Source organism: Nomascus leucogenys, chromosome 17, assembly GCF_006542625.1.
Source record: "Nomascus leucogenys isolate Asia chromosome 17, Asia_NLE_v1, whole genome shotgun sequence".
Lineage (NCBI taxonomy): Eukaryota > Metazoa > Chordata > Mammalia > Primates > Hylobatidae > Nomascus > Nomascus leucogenys.
In genome coordinates, this window is record NC_044397.1 from 4,955,962 (window position 1) to 4,977,154 (window position 21,193).

At 51.4% G+C, this 21,193-nt stretch overlaps 1 long non-coding RNA gene across 1 annotated transcript; it reads left to right on the plus strand.

The window, feature by feature from the left end:
- Nucleotides 1–1,438: 1,438 nt before the first annotated feature.
- LOC105737706 lies at nucleotides 1,439–18,777 on the plus strand. Its single transcript, XR_001113384.1, has 3 exons — nucleotides 1,439–1,606; nucleotides 1,797–1,965; nucleotides 18,301–18,777. It is a non-coding gene; the product is annotated as an uncharacterized LOC105737706 (long non-coding RNA).
- Nucleotides 18,778–21,193: the final 2,416 nt, after the last annotated feature.

Sequence of the window (21,193 nt, forward strand, 5' to 3'; positions counted from 1 at the left end):
GTGGCACTTGAGCCAAGGTTTGATGGGCTTTCTATTGTACTCACTGATTTATTCCACCACTTACACTATATGCCCAGCACTGTGCCAGGCCCTCAAGTTGAGAAGGAGGACAAGAAGAGGGTGGCAAGGAGGCTACAAGCTAGTCTATTCGAATACTTTGAAAGAAAGCTAATTAAGTGGACATTCATTCAGAGGTTGCTGTATGCCAGCTGCTTGCCCCATGTTACTGTGTCAGAGACTCACAAGGCAGTTCCCATGGTTAGTCCCACTTTTTCAGATGATGACACTGAGGCTCAGAGAGACTAAGAGGCCCTAGATCCTACAACTGACGTAGCAGAGTAGGAAGTTAAACCACACCATTTGCTCTTAACCAGTAGGCTCTATGGTCCCCCGGGATGGGCTTTAAGAGCTAGAGTGATGGAGTGATGAGGTTACCCCGACCACCCTGTGATCCATCACACACTCCCCCTTTTTTTTTTTTTTCGAGATGGAGTCTCACTCTGTCACCCAGGCTGGAGTGCAGTGGCGTAATCTCGGCTCGGCTCACTGCAACCTCCTCCTCCTGGGTTCAAGCAATTCTCTGCCTCAGCCTCCCGAGTAGCTGGGATTACAGGCACCCGCCACCACACCCAGCTAATTTTTGTATTTTTAATAGAGATGGGGTTTCACCATCTTGGCCAGGCTGGTCTTGAACTCCTGACCTCGTGATCTGCCTGCCTCGGCCTCCCAGAGTGTTGGGATTACAGGTGTGAGCCACTGCACCCAGCCAACACCCCTCCTTCTATCCCAGCCAAGGTGAGTCAGTCCCTTCTCTAAGGCTTTTATAAATGCCTCCCATGGCCCCCGACTTTTGGCCTTGTCTTGGAATTAATTGTCAGCATGTCTGTCTCCCTGGCAAGTTGGAGGGCAGCAATGGCCTTTGCTCAGCTCTGAACCCTCAGTGCCTAGAACAGTGTCTGGCATATGGCAGGTGCTCAATGACTGGTTATGGAAGGAGTATAGGTGGGTAATATGGTATCCCCATATGAACAGAAAATAAAGCCCAGTAGAGGCTTAGGTCCAAGGGAGGGGCAGGAAGAGAGTTTCATCAGTCTCCAAATGTCCTGAGTCTAGCACACTGCCTGGAATATACTAAGTGCACTCATAAGTGCCCTTTGGAGTGAGTATGGAGGGTGCTCCAGATATGAGGTTTCCATGGGCCTAGGGGATGGACTCAGGAGGTTTGAGACTGCATTTGGATTGAGGCCAGAACTCAGGGCCCCTCCCCAAGAAGTTTGAGGCCCAGCCAGGCCACCATGAGAGCCTGCAGAGGACTGGGGTTCAGGGTACTGGGGGCCTCTTTTAGGAGTGCAGGCTGTTCCTGTGGACTCTGCCAGGGCTCAAAGCTGCGGACTAGGGGGTGGGCTGGATCAGAGTGAACAGGAGCGGGCAGGCTGGAGTTGGGACACATTCTCCAGCCTCTTCTGTTTGCAGGTGCCTGAGGACAACTTCAAACCTTCTCTGCTCCATTGTAGAACCTTTTCCAGCAAGGGGGAGAGGAAGGACAGAAGGCTATGCCTTGGGCTCCAAAGTTTAGGAGAGGAGCCATGGAGATGGACAGAGAGAGGTGAGGAGAGAGAGACCCAGGAGGCCTCTGGGAAGGGAAGGGAAGGTTGCTGAGGAAGGAAGTCTGCACTTAAGGATAGCCCGGCCTCTGGCACCAGCCCCACTGGGCCAGGGTCCCAGGATTTATTGACTAATCCTCAAATGATACACTTTCCCTGATTTATTCTCTCTCCAGCTTGCAATCTCACAAGATCGCATTGTCTCTGGACACTGCTGGCCAAGGGCCTCCACCTCGGGAGCTGCTGCCTCTCATCCACTTCCGGGGGGGGGAATGGAAGCTCCCTACCGCCAAGCACCACGACCTTCCCCTGCCCTCTCCAGGCCTAAGGGTCAAGCTGCCAGGCCACCAGGCAGTGCCAGGTACGAGGATGACAACACCTAGCCAACCCGCGGAGAAGGCGGTGAGCTGGGTGACCTCCTGGAGCTGCAAAAGTTTGTGCCGGCTGATGCGTTGCTCCACCGAGTCTTGGGGGGAGGCAGCTGGCGGGTGGGGGCGTGGCTGCCAAAGAAGTGGGTGTCGGGTACTGGACGAGGGGACAGAGCTAGGTCACAGTCGAGGTTTTCACTGACCCGAGTGGGCGGGGGTAAAGGGAATTCGTAAAAAGTTTCTTTCTTCATTAATGGCCTTTTTTCCCTATCCGAGAGCCTGGGCGCGGGAGGGAGCGAAGACGGGCGGGGGCAGGGCAGGCCCTCCACAAGTGACACTTAATTCCCGGTCTGGACTGGGCCGGCGCTTGAAAGCAACTAAATTAGCAAAACAGAAGTCAACTGTCGATTGCTTCATTGGAGGATTAAGTGTGATAAATGGGGGGTTTGTTCGCTCTCCGGTCCAGATGTTGTGTCTAAGTAAGGGTTTTTTCAAAAAAAAGTTTTTTTTTACATTCTTGGCCCAGGGCCCATATATATTTTGGATACTGCTGGGAGTATATAATATCATTGGAAAATGATGCGGTCTGCTAACCTTTTAAATAACATTTCCTCCCTCCTCTATTTTCTAATAGTTTGTTTTTCTTTCCATGTTTGCCTTTTATTGGGGGAAATTTTTTTTGGAAATTAATGAGGCTCAAGTTTGGAGACCAAAATAAAAAAGGGGTGGGGGAGTGTGAGAGGTGGATGGGGTGTGGAATGAAGCTGGGTGGGGGAAGGGCTACTCTTTGTGTCTTTTAAAGCGCTCCTGGTTTGATTTTTTTTTCTTTTAATTTTCTCTGCCGAGGCTGCCCGCGGCCCTCCGGCGGGGCTGCGCGGTGGCGCGCGCGGGCAGGGCGCCCGGGACTCTCCGCCGCGCCCGGCGCCCGCTCGCCCTGCCCGGGCCTTGGGGCTGCGCGCCGCTGGCCTCCGGGAAGAACCTGCCATTCCCCCCGCAGCCGGGCCCGACGTGAGAGGGGGTGGGGGTGGGGGCGCCTCCTTCCTGAGTGAAACCTACGGAATCCGGCAGGAATTCGGGCCTCCCAGATTTAAGAAAACAAACAAAGGAAAGATTGTCAGAGAGGGGCCGCCAAGAGCCGCCGGGCCGCCGCACTGCCCTCCGCGCTCACCCCCGGGGCGCCCGGGCCTCCCGGCGGGGGCGGAACGCGAGGCTGGGGGGCTCCCCCGGGTGGTCCCCGGTGGGCTTCCCTGCCCTGGGTCTTGACTAACCTGTGTTGAGTCATCCTCCTGTCTCTAGAGCTGAAGAGGCCCCAGGGCGCATGGGAAAGGAGGGTGCTGCCGAGGTGGCTGCCTGGGGGCGGGCCCTACAGGGGTCATTCGGGGCATCCCCTGCCTCTAGGCAAATCCCCACGGAGTCCCATCCCGCACCCTCCCGCAGCGTCCAGGGCGAAGCCCTGTCTCCAAGCCCAGGCTTAGGAGTGAAATCTCGACGGCTCAGGTTCCTTCTCTACGCAGTCCCCCAGCCAGACTAGGAATGGATCACCGCGCGGGTGGGCTCAGTTCCCGGCTTCGCCCGGGTCTAGGAAGAATGATAAAAAGTGAGAATGTAAAGGGAGGAGGTACTATAAAACAAAAGGGGTTAGACACCCATCAGGCAGCAGCGACCCGGTGGTATACATGCGGGTCTCCTGTGCTCCCACCGCCTGCGTTCTTCCTGGCCGCGTCCACGTTGGTTTCCTTCTCGTTTTCTTGGTCTCTCCTGATTCTGTTCTCGTGTCAGTCTGCCCTGCCTCTGTTTCTCCAACTCTCTGTGGTCTCTCTCCCTCTCTACCTTCTCTGTCTCCTTCTGAATCTGAATATGGCTCAGTGCTTCTGGCTTTCTCTTTGTCTCTGAAGCTCTCTCTCTGAGAATGTCTATGTCCCTTTCTGTCTGCCCCTCTTCGTGTTTCTCTGTCTCAGAGCTGACGCTGTCTCGTGGCCTGTCTCACTGTGTCTTCTTCTCTCCTCCTCCTCCTCTTCCTCCTCCTCTCCTCTCTCCTCTCTCTCCCCTCTTCGTCCCCCCCACCATTCCCCTCCATCTCTCCACCCTGCCCCCGCCTTAGGTAGCCCAGCGGGCGGGCGCCTGGCCAAGGCCTCCCTGGGCAGGGCCTTGCTGGCGCTGACAGAGCCTCGCGCCCGCGGCCCAATTAGCGCGCGGCGCGAGGGACGCGGCATCTGGAATTGCGCTGCGCTCACGGCCAAGGCCGATTGTTTAGTCTGCGCGGCGGGGCGGGCGGCCCGCGCGGTGGCCCCACATCTGGAGCCTCGGCCAGACGGCCCTGCTGGCGGCTGGCCGGGGTGCGTGTGCATTTTTAACTCTGGGATTTGCTGACAAGTTAAGAAGTCAGAAAGTCAGTGGCGGCGGGAACTGGCGAGGCGCTCAAGGAAGGGAGGGGCAGGCGGAGGCTCGGGCGCATCAGCCGCGGCGGAGACATGCTCGGGGGCGCGCACAGCAGCTCCGTGCTTTGGCCCAGCGCAGCGTTCCCCCAATCTACCTCCACCCGTAGCTGCCCAGCGCCGCAGCCACGCGTTGACTTTTCTTCCTTCCCGGTCTTTATCCTCTCCCACTTATCCTTTCTCTTTATTTAGTCCCTGAATTATCCCGAAATCCCACACTTCCCAGCTGGCCAGAGCTCCTTGGAGGTCAGCATCTGAGAGGGAAGCCCTGGAGTCTTAGGGCTCCCACGCTCTGGAGGAAACACAAAGAGGGCCAGAGAAGGCCAACAAACTGCCCGGAGGTGGCTCAGCAGTTAAGCGGCAGAGCTAGGACCAGAGGCCAACTCTCTTGACCCCTAATAGGGTTCTTGGCACAGCTCCGGGTCCCCCTTGGGGCTGATCCAATGTGAGCATTCTCACATTGTCAGAGTTCTTTCCCATCCTTTAAAAACGTGCTTTTGCACTTCCACTCATTCATTTCACAAATGTCTGTAGCACACTGTGTGCCCGGTCTGGGAAACAGAGCGGTAAACAAGTCAGGCATGTCCTTGCGCTGCAGAGCTTACATTTTAGTGGAGAAGAGAGACAGAAACTATGCAGCAAACAAATTATCCAAAGTTAGAAACTGTTGAGGAACAGGAACAAAATTGCTAATGTTTATTGAGTAACTATTGTGTGCCAGTCACCATTATAGATATTTTCATTTTTACCAACTCATCAATTCTTCATTATGTCCTCATGAGGTAGACATGTGTCCCTGTTTTGCAGATGGACAATTCGAGGCTGAGAGAGTTACATGATTTATCCAAAGTCACACACGTGCACAGGTGGTGGAGCTGAGGTGCAGATTCAGGTTTGACTTCAAAGCCAGGGCTCTCACTCCAACAGTAGGCTGCAAGGGCTTGAAGGACAATGGTATAGCTGTCCAGAATTGGGTAATTGACACCTAGGTGGTATACAATTTATTCCCAGCAGCAAAACAAGTATTTACCAGGCCGCTGCCGTAAAGATCATTACTAGCATTTGTGTACTGCTTTCCTATTTATAAGCCATTTTCACTTGCATCATCTTCTTTAATCTTCACAACTTAGGGGGGTAAGTATGATTTTCATTTCCATCTCTGCCTCTGGAAACTAAGGCCTGCCAATGCGCCCAAGCTTCACTTGAGTTTTAAGAGCACTCCCTGCCCCAGTGCTCTTTCTCAGTAACAGAGGGCTCTGTTTCTTTCCACATTTGGTCTAGCTTTTCCTTCTTCTGTTTTCCATGGAAATAGAGCTCAGTGCTCACCCTCATCCCCAGAAAATAGTGACTATATCATGCCTTTGAGATGTTTCCCCCGGGAGCAAGTAGAGACTTTGTAATGTGCCATGGACTCTCGGCACAGCGTCCTGGTGAACCAGCCTGCTTTTCTGGTTGTGCAGTCCGGCAGACCTAACTGTTTAGGTCTGCCTAGCAGACCCACAAAGCCACACAGGGTTAGAGACCTTGGTTTCCATCTGGCCTCTACTGTGTGACCCAGCAGGTGGCTTACCCTCTCTGGACTTCAGTGTCCCCCTCTTTGAGATGGGAGATTTGGGATAGGGCAAATCTACTTTTTTTGGGTTACAAACTCCTTTGAGAATTTGCTGGAAGCTTCAGGTCACCAATTTAGAGTGGCTTATGGGTACATATATACTCAAGCACTCCATTTTTACATATCTATCTATCTATCTACAGATAGATTTTTTTTTTTTTTTGAGATGGAGTCTTGCTCTGTCTCCTAGACTGGAGTGCAGTGGCGCCATCTTGGCTCACTGCAACCTCCACCTCCCGGGTTCAAGCCATTCTCGTGCCTTAGCCTCCCAAGTAGCTGGGATTACAGGTGGCCACCACACCAGGCTAATTTTTGTATTTTTAGTAGAAACAGGGTGTCACCACGTTGGCCAGGCTGGTGTCAAACTCCTGACCTCAGGTGATCGGCCCACCTCAGCCTTCCAAAGTGCTGGGATTACAGGTGTGAGCCACCATGCCGGGCCATTTTTTACTTATATTTTTTAGGGACTTAGGGACTCTTAAGGGTTATCCATGGGCTCCCTAGGGATTCCAAGAACCCCCCCCCCCCCCACCCCTCTCACCGCGAAGTTTGGGATTGCTGTACAAAATGGTTTCTACACTCATCAGACATCAGTAAAACCCACTACTGACCTAGGTAAAAGGAACCACAGGCTATCCCTTGTCGGCAGGGAAATGTGGGATCCTTTTCACTGAGGAGTCAGCAGATCTTACCCCCATGGCCTTTTCTTTTTCCATCTTTTACCTTTGGGTTGTCTTGGAATAGGAGGAGGCAGGAGTCATCCCACCAGGGCCAGGGGAACACACCTTTGTGTTTTGACCACACAGTGAATAACATAACTAGGTACCTCAAGCTTGGATCATGCCTAGATAGGGGAAACTTCCCCTTCCCTACACACATCATCATCATCATCATCATCATCATTATCATCATCATCATCACAGCCCCTTCTTACCTGTTCTGAGCACTCCCCAAACATCATTCCAGCTTGTTCCAACCCGGATATGGCATAAGCAGAGAAGGTAAAAAGGTCTTAATTTTATAGACGATGTGGCCCAGAGTCGTCCTATGTCTTGCTTAGCATCACACAATGAATTAAAAACTGAGCAATGGGGAGAGTCCAGGTTTTCCCAGCTCTAATGTCAAACCTCCTTTTGGTCCGCAAATACTTACAGTGTGCCTACTGTGTGCAAAATGCCGTGCTGGAGGCTGTCAGGGCTTGAAAGGTGATGATTCAGCAGAGGATGCTGTTTGTGCCTCACCCTATGTCCTCTAGCCCACTTCTCCACTCATCTGCCACTGTGATGGGAAGATGTCAGCAAGCCCAGGAATTGTCCACCCTAAGCAGCCTTTCTGCTTCTCACCTGCAGAGTTTCTCCACTGCAGGGGCCAAGAGAACTTTACTCAGCCCGCAGGACAGCTGGGATTTAACACTGCAGTGGCAACCCTCAAGTTATTAATAAGAGATAAGAATGGGTGGATAAGCAACTTGGCTGCCTTGGGACTCCATTGGACAATTCCATGGTGTGTTCTCACAGTTCCTCAGTGGGCCCCCATTGCCCACAATGAAACTCGATCATTAACCACTCTTCACTGGCTTTTCTCATATCCCATCCCTATCTCACTTCCCCATTCCCTCCCTCCAGCCTCCAGGGATCACCTCCTCAGTAAACTACCTGCACCCAAGTTCTTGTCTCAGGGTCTGATCTCAGGGGAAACCAAACTAGGACATGCAGAGACATGCGTGCGCACACACACACACATCTCTGTGAAAAGGCAAGGCACAGAGAAGAATCATTCCCAGTCATGACTGGGTGGCACCGATAATAAAGGCTGACACGTCCAAAGCTCTAAGACTGTGCTCCTCACTTTGCTAAGCACATTCTACACTTGCTTCATTTATTTATTTATTTATTTTTATTTTTTATTTGGCAGGTGAGAAGTAGGCATCATAATTATACCTATTACATAGAGTAAGAAACTGAGGCTGAGAGATTAACCTGTCAAGGTCCCTTAACTAAGGGGTAAAGCCTGGCTGTGTGCCCAGACCTGTCCACCTCCCAAGCAGTTATCTTGTAAAGACTGCCTAGGCTGTCTGTGGCTGATGCTGCAGGAATGGAGCCCAGAGAGGACTAGGGATGGGGAGACTTCCTGGAGGAGGTGGGGTTTGGCTTGGCCTTGAAAGACAAGGTAGGCTTCCACTTCTACCCATCCAGGGCAGGCCATATGGAAAACAGGGAAAGTTCTAGGCAAAACATGAAGAACTTTGAAAACAACAGTGAGGAGTTGGGTCCAGCTAGCCAGGAGTGTGCCTTGGAGCAGGCTGAGGCCAGGCTGTGGAGACCAGAATGTCAGCCAGCAAGGTAGCCTCTTCCCCACTCCAGCCCAATGACCTATGTCAGAGAGAGCTCACCAGGAACAGGAATGGTAAAGGCTGGGGACTAGACAGCAGTCCTGCTCAGGCATGGAGGGCAGAGAACTCACACCTGGTCTGCACCCCATTTCCTGGCCAGGCACCCCGGTCTCAGTCATCCCCCATTTCCAAGTAGTAAATAGACGTATAAAGCAACGATTTCCATTTAAAGCTCTGCAGACCATAGGGAGGAGGGCCTGCAGGCCATCTGGGCCCTTGTTTGGCAATGTTTGTGCTCACAACAAACCTGATAGACAGAGATTTATCGCCGTTTTCATTAGCTGGGGTTGGTTTGGTTTGCTGCTTTTCCACCCCCTCCCCCACCACACACACTCCCGAGTTACAGATTTATGGTGGGTGGGAGGACCAGGGACTCAGAGAGAGGGGAGGGAGAAGGCTGAGCAAGGTATGGACTCGAAGCAAAGGGGATGGGGTGGGGATTCGGAGGATGAAGGGGTGGGGGTGCTGAGGAGTGCACCAGCTCCACAGAAAAGACTAAGAGAAGGTGTGTGTGTGTGTGTGTGTGTGTGTGTGCACTAGCATGCATGTTAGAAGGTGGCTGAAAGACACCTGCAGCCACATCCCCCGAACACGCACATACACAAACATCTCATAATCACTGTAACTGTTGAGCATAGAAGCTGCTGAAATTCTAAGCTATCACCACCAGCACTGGGCCCAAGGCCAGGAGGGATGCAGACCTTTGGCAAGCTCAGGGTCCACTCTGGTCCGACCGTATTTAACAAATGCCTGTGTAGCATTCCTTCTGTCCTGAGGCTTTAGCTAGCTTCACTAATTTCACCATTAAAGCAACCCTCCAAAGTGGACACTGTATCATTTCCTTGATGCTGGTTCTTTCCCTCCCCTCACAGCAGGGTATACACCCCACCCATCTCTGTAGGAAGGGGCCTGGACTTGAGTTCCCAGTTGTAGATATCATTTTCCCCCTTGGTGCTCCTGTGAAATTCCCATGGGCATCCCCTGAGGATTCCTTCTTGGGTTCTTTGCACTCCCTCTCCTCCAGCACTTCCCACCCCCAGCCAGGCTGGCTCTTCCCCATCTGCATCTTTTCTCACACAGCGCCTCCTGCCCGGTGTGCCCTCCCCACACCTTCACTCCAAAATCCTTCTAGCCTTCAAGCCCTCTTGGACTGCCTCTGTGAGGCCATTCCTGAGCTGTTCCATGAGGTTCATGCCTTCAGTGAAAGACACTGAGAGCCGCCCTTGGGGATCATCCTGAAAGAAGAGGAAGAAACCAGAGAAGATTGGCTCCCGCCTCTCACAAGCAGAGCAGCTCTACTTTTTATAGCAGAGTTCTGTGTTGGATTTGATTAGAGCTAATTTTAAGAGGAAAAACAAGGTTTAACCCAGTGATCAATTCTAACTTTCTCATTTCACAGGTGAGAAACCAAGATCAGTGACTTGTCCAAGTTAGAGTTCTCATCAGGGCCACAGGGCCAGCCTCCTCAATGCTCTTTCCATGGGATACTTTCCCCAGTGTGTATGCCCATCCTGCTAGGCAACTGGAAGCTCTAGAGAGCAAGGACCAGGATGCGGCATCTCTGTCTCCACTCAACAAACATGTGATGCCTGAGTGTTATTTCACAGGCATTTGATCCCCAAGGCTGGCAGCTTTCAGAGGGTCCATGTTATCAACTTGCCTCCACAGCCCCCAGGTAGGGACAGGCTGTAGGGTTGAGACAGGGCTGGAGTGTGGAAGGGGGAGTTCCTTGTCTCTATGGAATCCCCTCTGTCTGGAACACTCACTGCCAAACAGAGGCAGAGGCCTCAGGATTTTCAACACACAAAGCACCTGGCTTTCCAGACCCACCCACAGTCATGTCCCTCAAAAAGAAAGGGTTGATGGGTTGGTTGGTTGGTTGCCTGGAAGGCCCTTAGCAATAATCTGAAGGAAACCAAAAGAACTTCCTCTCCCCAACAAACCAGAACACCAACCCACCGTCAGCCTGCCTCAGTGTCTACCGTCCCATCAGAGTGCCTCCTGTGGGACACGGCCTTGGCTCCAGAAAGTCCCACCTCTTTCCTAAGCAGGAGCGTCCCACTAGTTCTGACTAAGGCAGGACTTATCGAAGTCAAGAGTGGGCTCTGGAGCCACACAGTCTTGGATTCTAGTCCAAGCTCTGCGGCTGAGAAATACTGAAATACTTAACCTCTCTCTGCTCTGGTCTCCTCTGGGAAATAGGGATAAGAATATCTGGAACAGTGCTCAGAGGATTATTAAAAGAAGTGAACAATTTGTCTCAACTTCCCTGACAGAAAAAAAAGGATTGAATGAGATAACCTGTTGGGACACTCAACACAGCACTGGGCCCACTATCTTCGTGTGAATGAGGTCCTCCAGGATTAGCAAGTGCGTTGCTTGGCAAAGTCCCCAGGGAACGAGAGGATGGAGCTGGTGGAGCTTGAAGACACAGAGAACAGAGGGAGTTACCCCAGGCCACAGACAGCCCTGGTAGAGGAGGGGGAACAGCCTAGTCACTGAGCCCCCATCTGCTATGGGGAATCTTGAAAGTGAGAGGAGAAAAGTCTGCCACCAAAACCAGTGTCTCCTTCTCTGATTTGCCAGGAGCTGCCCCTTAGCTGGACTTAAGAGTTCCTTCCAAGGGGTCATTTCACATGATAACAAACTTTCATAGAACTCACTACATGCCAAACACTACATCTTGCCCCAGTAAACTAGGCGGTTGGGGCCATTAGGGATTATCATCGTTACCCTGTCTTACAAGAAGGCGGCCGATGCACCAGGAGCTAGCAACCTGCTGCGGCCACACAGTCCTAAAGAGCAGAACTGGGCTTTGAACCCAGGTGGTCTGCCTGCTCTTAACCCCCCGGACACTGGGTCAGCTTCCTCGCCAGCCACTGACCACATCTCCAAAGCCCTCTGTAGTCAGTTGCCTGACCAACCTTTCTTTTCCCTCCTGGGGTCTCATCAAGTCTGCATTTCTCACTATCAGGCTGGGATCTGATTCTCTTTCCAGTTCGATGGAAATTACCAAGGTCCAGGGGTCCAAGGTTGGGGGGATGGGGGAGGGTGAACAAGACAAATAAGACACAATCCTGGCCTTGGGGAGTGTTCCACTCACCCCTCTTAGACCAAGCGAAAGTACAAATGGAGACCCACATTCCATATGTCTAAATATTTAAAAGTTAAAAATCAAGTTAACAAACTGTTTAATAAAATATGTTCTATTCTCCTAGGCTGACACATACACCTTCTAAAGATCTGGAAGGCTTGATTTGAATTTAGAGTTCTCAGGCTTCCTGGAGTTCTGCACAGGGACACGGCGCAGGGAGAAACTCCCTCTGCTCTCCCCCAGCCCTGCCCTCAGCCCGCCTCTTCCCTTCCCAGCCCCACCTTCACCTTAAACTAGGGTTTCGAGCACGTGTGTAGATACTCCAATCCACACACACGACTGCTGACTGCATGCCCCACACTCAACTCACAGCCAAGACACAAGCTACCCTCTGGAGGTTGAACCTGGGGAGGTGGCCTGCAGAGGTCCTGGATGCAGGGCACGGGCCGTTAGGACAGGGATTTCTAGGGCCCTGGGCATCTGGAGCATGGTTCAGGAGTGGGGGTGGCTCCCTCCTTCTGGACAGACTCCTACCCTCTGAGGAGGGCCAAAGGAGGGGCCCTACACTCCAATGTCTACAGGCATTGGAGCTGAAGGTGGGTCACTCTTTATTCCTTCTGCTTTCTAATCCCTTTGTCTGATCAGCCAACATCTGAACATCCTGGCAACTTTCCTTTCTAAACCGTTCTCCAAGCCCCATCACAGCCCCTCTAGTCCAGGCCACTCTCATCTACCACCAGGTCACCACAACAGCTTCCTAACTGGTCCTCCAGGCCCCAGTCCTTTGCCCACCCCTCCACAGCCAGTGATCCTTTTTGAACACAAACTGGATCATGATGCAGCCACGCTTAACACTCTTCCGTGGCTCCCTGCTGCACACAGAAGACCCAAATTCAACTTGGCCATTGACGTTGGTGTCCAGCCCCTCTCAAGCCCTCCAGCCTCAGCCTGCCCTACTCCCTGCCTCTAAATGATGCTCTGGCCTGTCTACACTGCCCCCAGGGCCCTGCAAGACAGGAAGTACACACTGCAGTGTGTGCTGCTCCTCTGCCCCACTTTCTCACCTCCTGTCTCTACGAATTCCTTCTTCTTGAAGATTTGGCTTCATGGTCAAACCTGCAGCAATCCTTTCTTTTCAACAGCCCACTCCTACATCCAGGTCTGGCATGGAGTCCCCGGCTTGTGCTCTCATATTAGTATCTACACTCTATTATAACTATCACTAATTTAACCACTTCCCAATACTCTGACCATTGCCATCTCTTGCTTGAACTATTGCAGTGGCTCCCTAACTATTCTCCCTGGTTCCACTCTTGCCCCTTCCTCCAGGCTGTCCTCCACCAGCAGCCAAAGTGAGCCTTTTAAGACATGTGTTTGGGCTGGGCGCAGTGGCTCACGCTTGTAATCCCAGCACTTTGGGAGGCCGAGGCGGGCAGATCACCTGAGGTCAGGAGTTCGAGATGAGACTGACCAACATGGCAAAACCCCTTCTCTACTAAAGATACAAAATTAGCCAGGTGTGGTGGCACGTGCCTGTAATCCCAGCTACTCGGGAGGCTGAGGAAGGAGAATCGATTGAACCTGGGAGGCAGAGGTTGCAGTGAGCCAAGATTGCGCCATTGCACTCCAGCCTGGGCAACAAGAGCAAAACTCCGTCTCAAAAGAAAAAAAAAAAAAAAAAGACATGTGTTTACTGACCTCACCCCCTGCTCAATATCCCCAGTGGCTCTCATCTCACTATAGGATCCGAAGGCCTGCCAGGACTACAGTATCGTTCATGATTTGCCCCTGCTCCCTCTACTCTTCTCTCTTCTTCCTTCCCTCACTCACTCTTCCCCAGTCACACTGGTCTCTTTCCTTGCTCCTCATTAAACCCAAAGGCACTCCTGCCTCAGGACCATTGCACAAGCAGTTCCTTCCCTTTACTCAGGTTTCTGCTCAAATATCCTCACCTCCAAGGTCCATCCTTCTCTTCCCCCCTACTTTGTTTTACTTCACACATTCATCTCCCCATGCCAGATTGTATATCTCTTTGCTTATGTGTTTCTGTCTGTTTCTCCTTCAACCATCTAAGCTCCACAAGAGTGGGGACTTTGTTTTGTCCACCTCGGCATCCTCAGGTCTGGCACATAGAGGTGCTCAAGAAAAATTTGGCAAAGGGATCATCTGTTTATGTTTTCATGTCCCACGTAGAATGTGTCCCCCCGAGAGCAGGGCCCGTGGCTCATTTATTTCAGTGTCCCCTCTGCTTGGCCTGTTGCTGGGCACATAAACAGATGACTTCATTCAGATGGTGAAGGAATGGGGGCCAAGAGCATGGCCTGTGAAAAGGCACCACAGTGGGCTGGGGCCGAGGGCACACAGGGCAGATGGAGCTGGAAAGGTGAGGTGGGAGCAAGTTACAGAGGGGCTGGAAGGCTGGGGGAGCTTCTCTGTAGCTTAACATTGCAATGGCTCCTATCTAACATGGAGCCATTGCAAGGTCTTAAGCCAGAGAGAAGAATTTTACGCCGCAACTATATTTAAAGCTGGGCATGGTGGCTCATGCCTATAATCCCAGCACTTTGGGAAGCCAACCCAGGAGAATCACTTGAGGCTAGGAGTTTGAGACCAGCCTGAGCAATATAGTGAGACCCCATCTCTATGAAAAATTTAAAAATTAGCTGGATGTGATGGCACATTCCTGTAGTCCCAGCTACTGGGGAGGCTCAGGCAGGAGGATCAATTGAACCTGGGAGGTCAAGGTTGCAGTGTGCCATAATCATTGCCACTGCTCTCCAGCCTGGATGACAGAATGAGACCCTGTCTCAAACAAAATAAAATATATATATATATATATATATATATATATATATATAATTTTTTTTTTTTTTTAAAGAACTTGGGAGCCAGGCACGGCAGCTCACGCCTGTAATCCCAGCACTTTGGGAGGCCAAGACGGGCGGATCATGAGGTCAGGAGATCGAGACCATCCTGGCTAACACGGTGAAACCCCATCTCTACTAAAAATACAAAAAAATTAGCTGGGTGTGGTGGCGGGTGCCTGTAGTCCCAGCTACTCTACTCGGGAGGCTGAGGCAGGAGAATGGTGTGAACCTGGGAGGTGGAGCTTGTAGTGAGCCGAGATCACACCACTGCACTCCAGCCTGGGTGACAGAGCAAGACTCTGTCTCAAAAAAAAAAAAAGGAACTTGGGAGAAGAGTAATCAGGAAAGCATGGAGAGATGGAACTGACTTAAAGATTGCAAAATCCCCAATCTCAGAATATCCCAGAAGCAAAGCATCATCTTAAGTTGGACACACCAAGGCTTGTCTCCTGATACTTCTGGGCCTCTTTACACCAGCTCAGTCCACTTTCTGACACTGAAAATTGGTTCTGGACATAAGTGCTCCAATCACCCCTAAGAATGCTGGAATTTGCATGAGAAGCTATCTTAGAGAAAGGTTAGATGTGAGCGGTTCCCTGGGGGCAAGGGCTGGGAAAGGGGCAGGAAGAGTATGGTGGCTCTGCCCCCTCCCAGGAAGAGTTGAAGGCCCTTATTTGACATCACCACTCACCTAGGCCTTGGTTGTCCAGGAAGGCCTGGGAAACAGGGCGACAGAGTGTCTCGGGTCTCCTCTCCCCCCTACCCACCCCCCAGGCTTTACTCTGGGTCAGTTGGAGCCTGAAGTGGCTTTTAAGCAATTAGACCGAGCACTGGGCACTTTCAAATCTAATTGTTTCAAAAGCCCTTGAAGGGTTTGAGTCTGAGCTCTTAAAATGCCAGAGAAGAGGGAAATCAGTGATGGTGGGAAGTGTGCGGGGCCCAGCTCTCTTCCCCTACCCCTGTTTCTGCTCTCCATCTTCTTGAGGATGGAGCGAGTGGACAATTTAGAGCAGAAGGGTCCCTCCTCCCCAGGCTCTGAAGGTTCTGTATCCCCTTCCCTGCCCTACTTCAGGTATTCAAGTAACTGTTTAATCAAACTCTATGCCCTCTCCACCAAATTGATGAGAACTAGGGCCGTCCAGTAGGGAGACCCTGACCCCAGTGGGCAAAGCATCTCACCATCACCCAAGAAAACATGTCAGCAGCCTCACTGTGATTGCACACCTACTCATGGGCTGGAGGCTTGGGATTTTTTAAAAAGATCCTGACCTCAAGGAGACCAACAGCCTGACAAGGGAGAAAAGAGCTGCTTCAAATGAGCAGAAATGAGAGGTTGAACTTAAGAGAGATGCAAAAGCAGTGAGCTCCAGGAGCACCGAACTGGGTGGGAGTAGGGCCAGAACTGGAGGAGAGAATTGAGGAACACTCCATGGTGGAGGGTGACATTTGAGCTGAGCCTGAAGAGTCTGTAGAATTGTGCAGGTCAAGTTAGAAAGAAGGGTACATTATGAGTCCAGGGAATGAACACGAACCAGAAGCGATCATGGGAGGGTGGAGGGCCCTAAGGACTCTCATCCATCCCATCATGCTCTGACTCAGTTTGTTTGTCTACAAAATGGATCACTAGACTGGCTCAGTGGATTCTATTCGTGTTCTCCTGAGCTTTGGACGTCCACAGAGAAGCTCTGGACCACTTATAGGCCAAGTGGGAGAGCAGAGGAGGCAGGGTCTAGACCTTTGCCTTCAACTGGAGCTTTAATTCTTAGCTGTTTTATATTTTGGATTTCGATATACTTTTGAGTCATTTTGTCCTCTGCAAACTACTGGGTGATTCCCTGGATATCTTCCAGCTCTGAGCTCAGGTCTTCCTCATCATCAGCCACTTCCCTACCAAGAAGGACAGAGAGAGAAATCTATGCAGAGCCCTGAGGGCCAGCGGGGTGGAAATTCTACCCCAACGTCTGATGTCCTGGATGGGCTCCTGCCCAGCTGCCCTGGGGAGCTCAGCCCATGACCAAACTCAGATGGACTGATGGGTTTGATGCCTGGAGATCTATCATTAAAGCACTTCCCTTTTCATTTAGGCAAAATCTCCCAGACTTTTTTCATGAGGAGAAATTACCTTTCCTTCCATTGAAGGTGCAAAAAAGACAGCTTGGGTTGCTGCCAATATACCTACATGTTGTCAGAGGGTGTGGATGCCATTACCCACAAAGCCCAGAGTTTGGACAGCAGCCCACCAAACAGCTTAGAGGTGTCCCAGCTAAGCCTTCGAGATAGGATGGAGGGTCTCCAGGAATGCCAAAGGAAATTGTTGAGTAAATCAAAGAATGAATGAACAAATAAAGAGGCCACTGCCAAAATGCTCTTGAAAGGATCGCTTTGGAAGCTGTTATCAGTCATGTTTACCTTGGTGTGAATTAAGTATCCTAGGGTAAGAGTTGCTAGGAGGAAGGAAAGGTTTTGGAAACTGGATGTCACTATATAAGGAAAGAATAATACAAAAAGAAAGATGATGGGTGCAAGACAATCACCCACATAACTTCGTCCTAGTCTCAACTACCCCCAGCTCCTCACCTTCCCTCAACCCGTCCCCAGCCTCCTCCTCATACCCTCTCCCTTCTTTCCTCCCTGGAAATGCTCCCCAGCTCAGGGCCCAGGTGCTGAAACGTGCTTTAACGTGAGTGAAAAAGTATTTGGCCTGGAGCAGGAGGACCGGAAGGGGGTGTCAGTCGGTGCCATCTCAAGGGGTGTGGCCCGCTGCATGTAAACATGGAGGAAGGGAGTGGCTTCCGGTCTGAGCTATGGGCCCAGGGAAGGACTGGAAATTCCTACCCGGCCTTCTCCTGTCTCCCCACCTGCCACTGCAGCAACTTTGCTTCACAAACAAAACAGAGGCGGAAGTCAGTGGAGTCTTTGCAATGACCTCTACCGCTGCCCAAGTCCTCCGCCCTTGGGAGGTCCCACGACAGGCCTTGGCTCCAACCTTCAGCACCCAAGACCCCAGGATGGCCCATACCCTCAGGGGCCCCTGCCCTGGCCCACTTTCCTGGTCGTGTTCTCTTAGGAGTGGCTTCTAGCTATAAAAGCCCAGGTAGGCTTAAGACAAGCAAACAACAGTAACAACAAAACCCACTTCCCATGGTTCTCCCACAGTTATAGGTTGAGAAGTCAGATGTGTAACTTAGAGCAGGTCACTTAACCTTTCTGGATTTCAGCATCTTCCTCAATGGACAAAACAGGTGGGAAGACAGTTTGAAACGTATAAGGCGCTCTATAAGGGTCAGGATAAATATTAGGCCATTTAACTGTGGATTCAAATCCTGCCTCCACCTCCCACCAGCTGGGTGATCTTGGGCAGGCTATTGAATTCTTGGTGCCCCAGTTTTCTCATCAGAGGTGCTCCTGTGACCTATCTTGCAGCTTTGGGAGGTGGATTAAATGAGATAACGGACGCAAATCATCCAGCTCAGTCCCCACAGTTGGTAGAGGTTAGTTTTCCATTACTATATTTTGTTGAAGCTAAGACTGTAAGATGCACCATTATTTTACGATCCACTAAGAAAGAAATACCACTGCCAATGAATTGTGAGACACCTTGAAGTGGATGAGATACTGTATTATTATTGGGAGGACAAGTGGGGAGTGGGTGGGAAATGGGAATGTCAATCTCTATAGCAATAGTTTTCCACTTGGGATGCATCCTGGAATCCAATGCCCAGTATGCATCCCAGTTAAACCAAAACCTCTGGAGTATGGCCAGTAATCTTTCTGTGACTTGGTTTCCCCATATGCAAAACTGAGACAATTATAGAATCTACTTCTGGGGCCATTATATGAGTTGATTCATGTAAGTGATTTAGAACAGTACCAGGCCCACAGAAATGCTAAAGTAAATGTTAACAGCTATTCCTCTCTCCACCCCCAGGTCCTGGCACAGGCTAGGTGCCTTCTGAGTGTTGGCTGATGCAGGGATAGACATGATCATGTGACTGCTGCCCTCCCTCCAACCCCCATCCAGTAGGGAGAGGCCCACTCTGGCCTCTGGAAGCCCAAGAAGAGGCTCACCTGCCCAAAGGCCTTCCGTCCAAAGTTCAAGGGAGCCCCACCCCTCCCGGACGCTCAGCTCACCCCACCCCCCACAGGCAGGGCTGCAGTGTGGTGGGCACTGCCACACCCCGACCTGCCACAACCTCTTGGAGTCAGTGACAAGAACCAAACGTCCCCCAGCCTCCACCCCTCCCCTTTCCTGCTTTTATTATTTTCTTTTCCATAAAGATTAGTCTGTGTTGCTCCTCTATCAAGGCCTGGAGGATAAACATGTGGTCCGGAGGCAGAGAAACCCCAGGCCTGAAGGCCCCACTGCCCCCACCCCAGCAGCATAAACCCAGGGCTTTTAAGCAAGGAATGGTTTTCAGTAAATCTCTCCTATCAGCAGAAACCTTTGAAAGAGTTTGTTTAAAGGCCAGGGAGATAAACAGCAAGGAGAAGTGTTTGTTTAAGATGTATGTTCTGTGTGGCCACTCTGGGGCCCGGATTTACATCTCTGGGGAGAGGAGCCACTCAGAGGCCAAGGTGGGGGCCTTCCGGGGCACCTTGGGGCTCCTGGTGTGGACTTCAGCCCAGGCAGAGACCCATGAGCTCAGGGGAGGGAGGTGAGCTGGACTGCACTCGCAGGCCTCTCCAGGCTTGGGGCAAGAAAGCAGGGGCTGAAAGGAGCTGCAGGAAGGGAAGAAGCCCTGTAAAGGAGGGGAGGGGTGCCCGGAAGGACCTGCTGGTTGGAATGCAGGCAGAAATCCCCTAGGAAGCCACCAAACACACACACACACACACACTCAAAGTTCAGAACAGACTCAGCCTCAAGGCCCACGCCAAAGGGCCTCATACTCAGCAGCCCAATACACAGCTGGGTATGGCCAGCTCTGTGACCTTGGACAAGCCACCTAACCCAGAACTAGAGCCCTAGTTCCTCTCTGCTGTGCAAACAACACACCTGCCTCAAAGGGTTTTGAGTTTTCCTCCTGTCATTTGACAAATATGGCTTGTGCACCTACTGTATGTCAGGCACTGTTCCAGGTGCTTGGGATGCAACAGTAAACAAAATACAGTCTCTGTCCTTTTGGAACTTAAAGAGGAGGAAGATAGGCAGTGAGCACAATAATCAGTAAATTAAATACTCTTCGGAAGGTGACATGAGCTACAGAAAGAAATAAAGTGGGTACAAAAACCTGGGAAAGGATGGTTACGTTGGACCTCCCAGAGAAGGTGGTCCTTGAAGGAGATGCAGGTATCTGAGGGGAGAGAAGCTCAGGCAGAATCCTCAGCCAGGGCAAATGCCTGGAGGATTGAATCAAATACCTTAGGGTAGGTGCTGACGCACAGTCCTGTGGTCAGTAAATAACGTCCAATGTTGTCATTATACTGAAACAGTTACTGAGGCCTGGGATGGGCAGGGAAGCCTTCAGGGAGGATGCAGGACTTAAGCTGGGTTTCCCCTGGAATTCCTCCTCCCTGCCAAGTGGAGAGAAAGGCTCTGCAGAAAAGCATCATGGAGGTGGAGAGACAGGAGAATGATGGCAGAGCTCATTCCCCAAACCCAGTGGTGCCCAAGGGGTGTAGGGACCAATGCAGCTGGATTCTCAAGGAAAGTCCTTGGCCTGGGTCAGGAGTCTGGGCTCCCAGTTCTGGCTCTGCCCCTTGCTGGCAGGTGATTTGGGGCAAGTGATTTGAAGCTTCTTGGGTCCTTCTTTTCTCTACAGTAAAATGGGAATAATATATCCTCCCTTCATTGAATTGGTTGAGAGGATGAAAAGAGATATGAGGCCAGGCGCAGTGGCGCACACCTGTAATCCCAGCACTTTGGGAGGCCAAGGCGGGCAGATTGCCTAAGCTCAGGAGTTTGAGACCAGCCTGGGCAACACAGTGAAATCCCATCTCTACTAAAATACAAAAAATTAGCTGAGCGTGGCAGCATGAGCCTGTAGTCCCAGCTATTCGGGAGGCTGAGGCAGAAGAATTGTTTGAACCTGGGAGGTGGAGGTTGCAGTGAGCTGAGATCGTGCCACTGCACTCCAGCCTGGCGACAGAGCGAGACTCCATCTCCAGAAAAAGAAAAGAGATATGGTGGGTGTTTCTGCTTGGAACATAGCAGATGCTCAATAAACATCGGGTTTGCATTTTGGGCTGTCCTGTGCCCTTTCAGACTCCTTTTGGGCACTTTCCTGAAAGGATGAGCCAGATGGTGATGAGTCTACTGGGTCCCAGACTTGGAGGAGAAGATGATGAATAGCTGAGCATGGTCCCCATGTAGCTGAAGGGCTGTACCTCCAGAGAAAGCCTAGATTTGTTCCAAAGGGACTCCAAAAGGAAGGAAGAAATTTCACGGACACAGATTTTCACTTGCACTCAGGATGAATTTGGCAACGGTCAGGGCTATTTAACAGCAGGATGGACCTCTATAGAGACAGCTAGCTCCTGCTATTAGGAATTGTGCGGGCAGAGGTGGCTGAGTTGTTTTTGTTTGTTTGCTTTGTTTTGTTTTTTGTTTGTTTTTTGTTTTGAGACAGAATTTCACTCTTGTCACCCAGGCTGGAGTGCAATGGCACTATCTCCGCTCACTGCAACCTCCGCCTCCCAGCCTCTCGAGTAGCTGGGATTACAAGCGCATGCCACCATGCCTGGCTAATTTTTGTATTTTTAGTAGAGACGGGGTTTTGCCATGTTGGCCAGGCTGGTCTCGAACTCCTAACCTCAGGTGATCTGCCCGCCTTGGCCTCCCAAAGTGCTGGGATTACAGGCATGAGTCACTGCGCCCAGCCCTG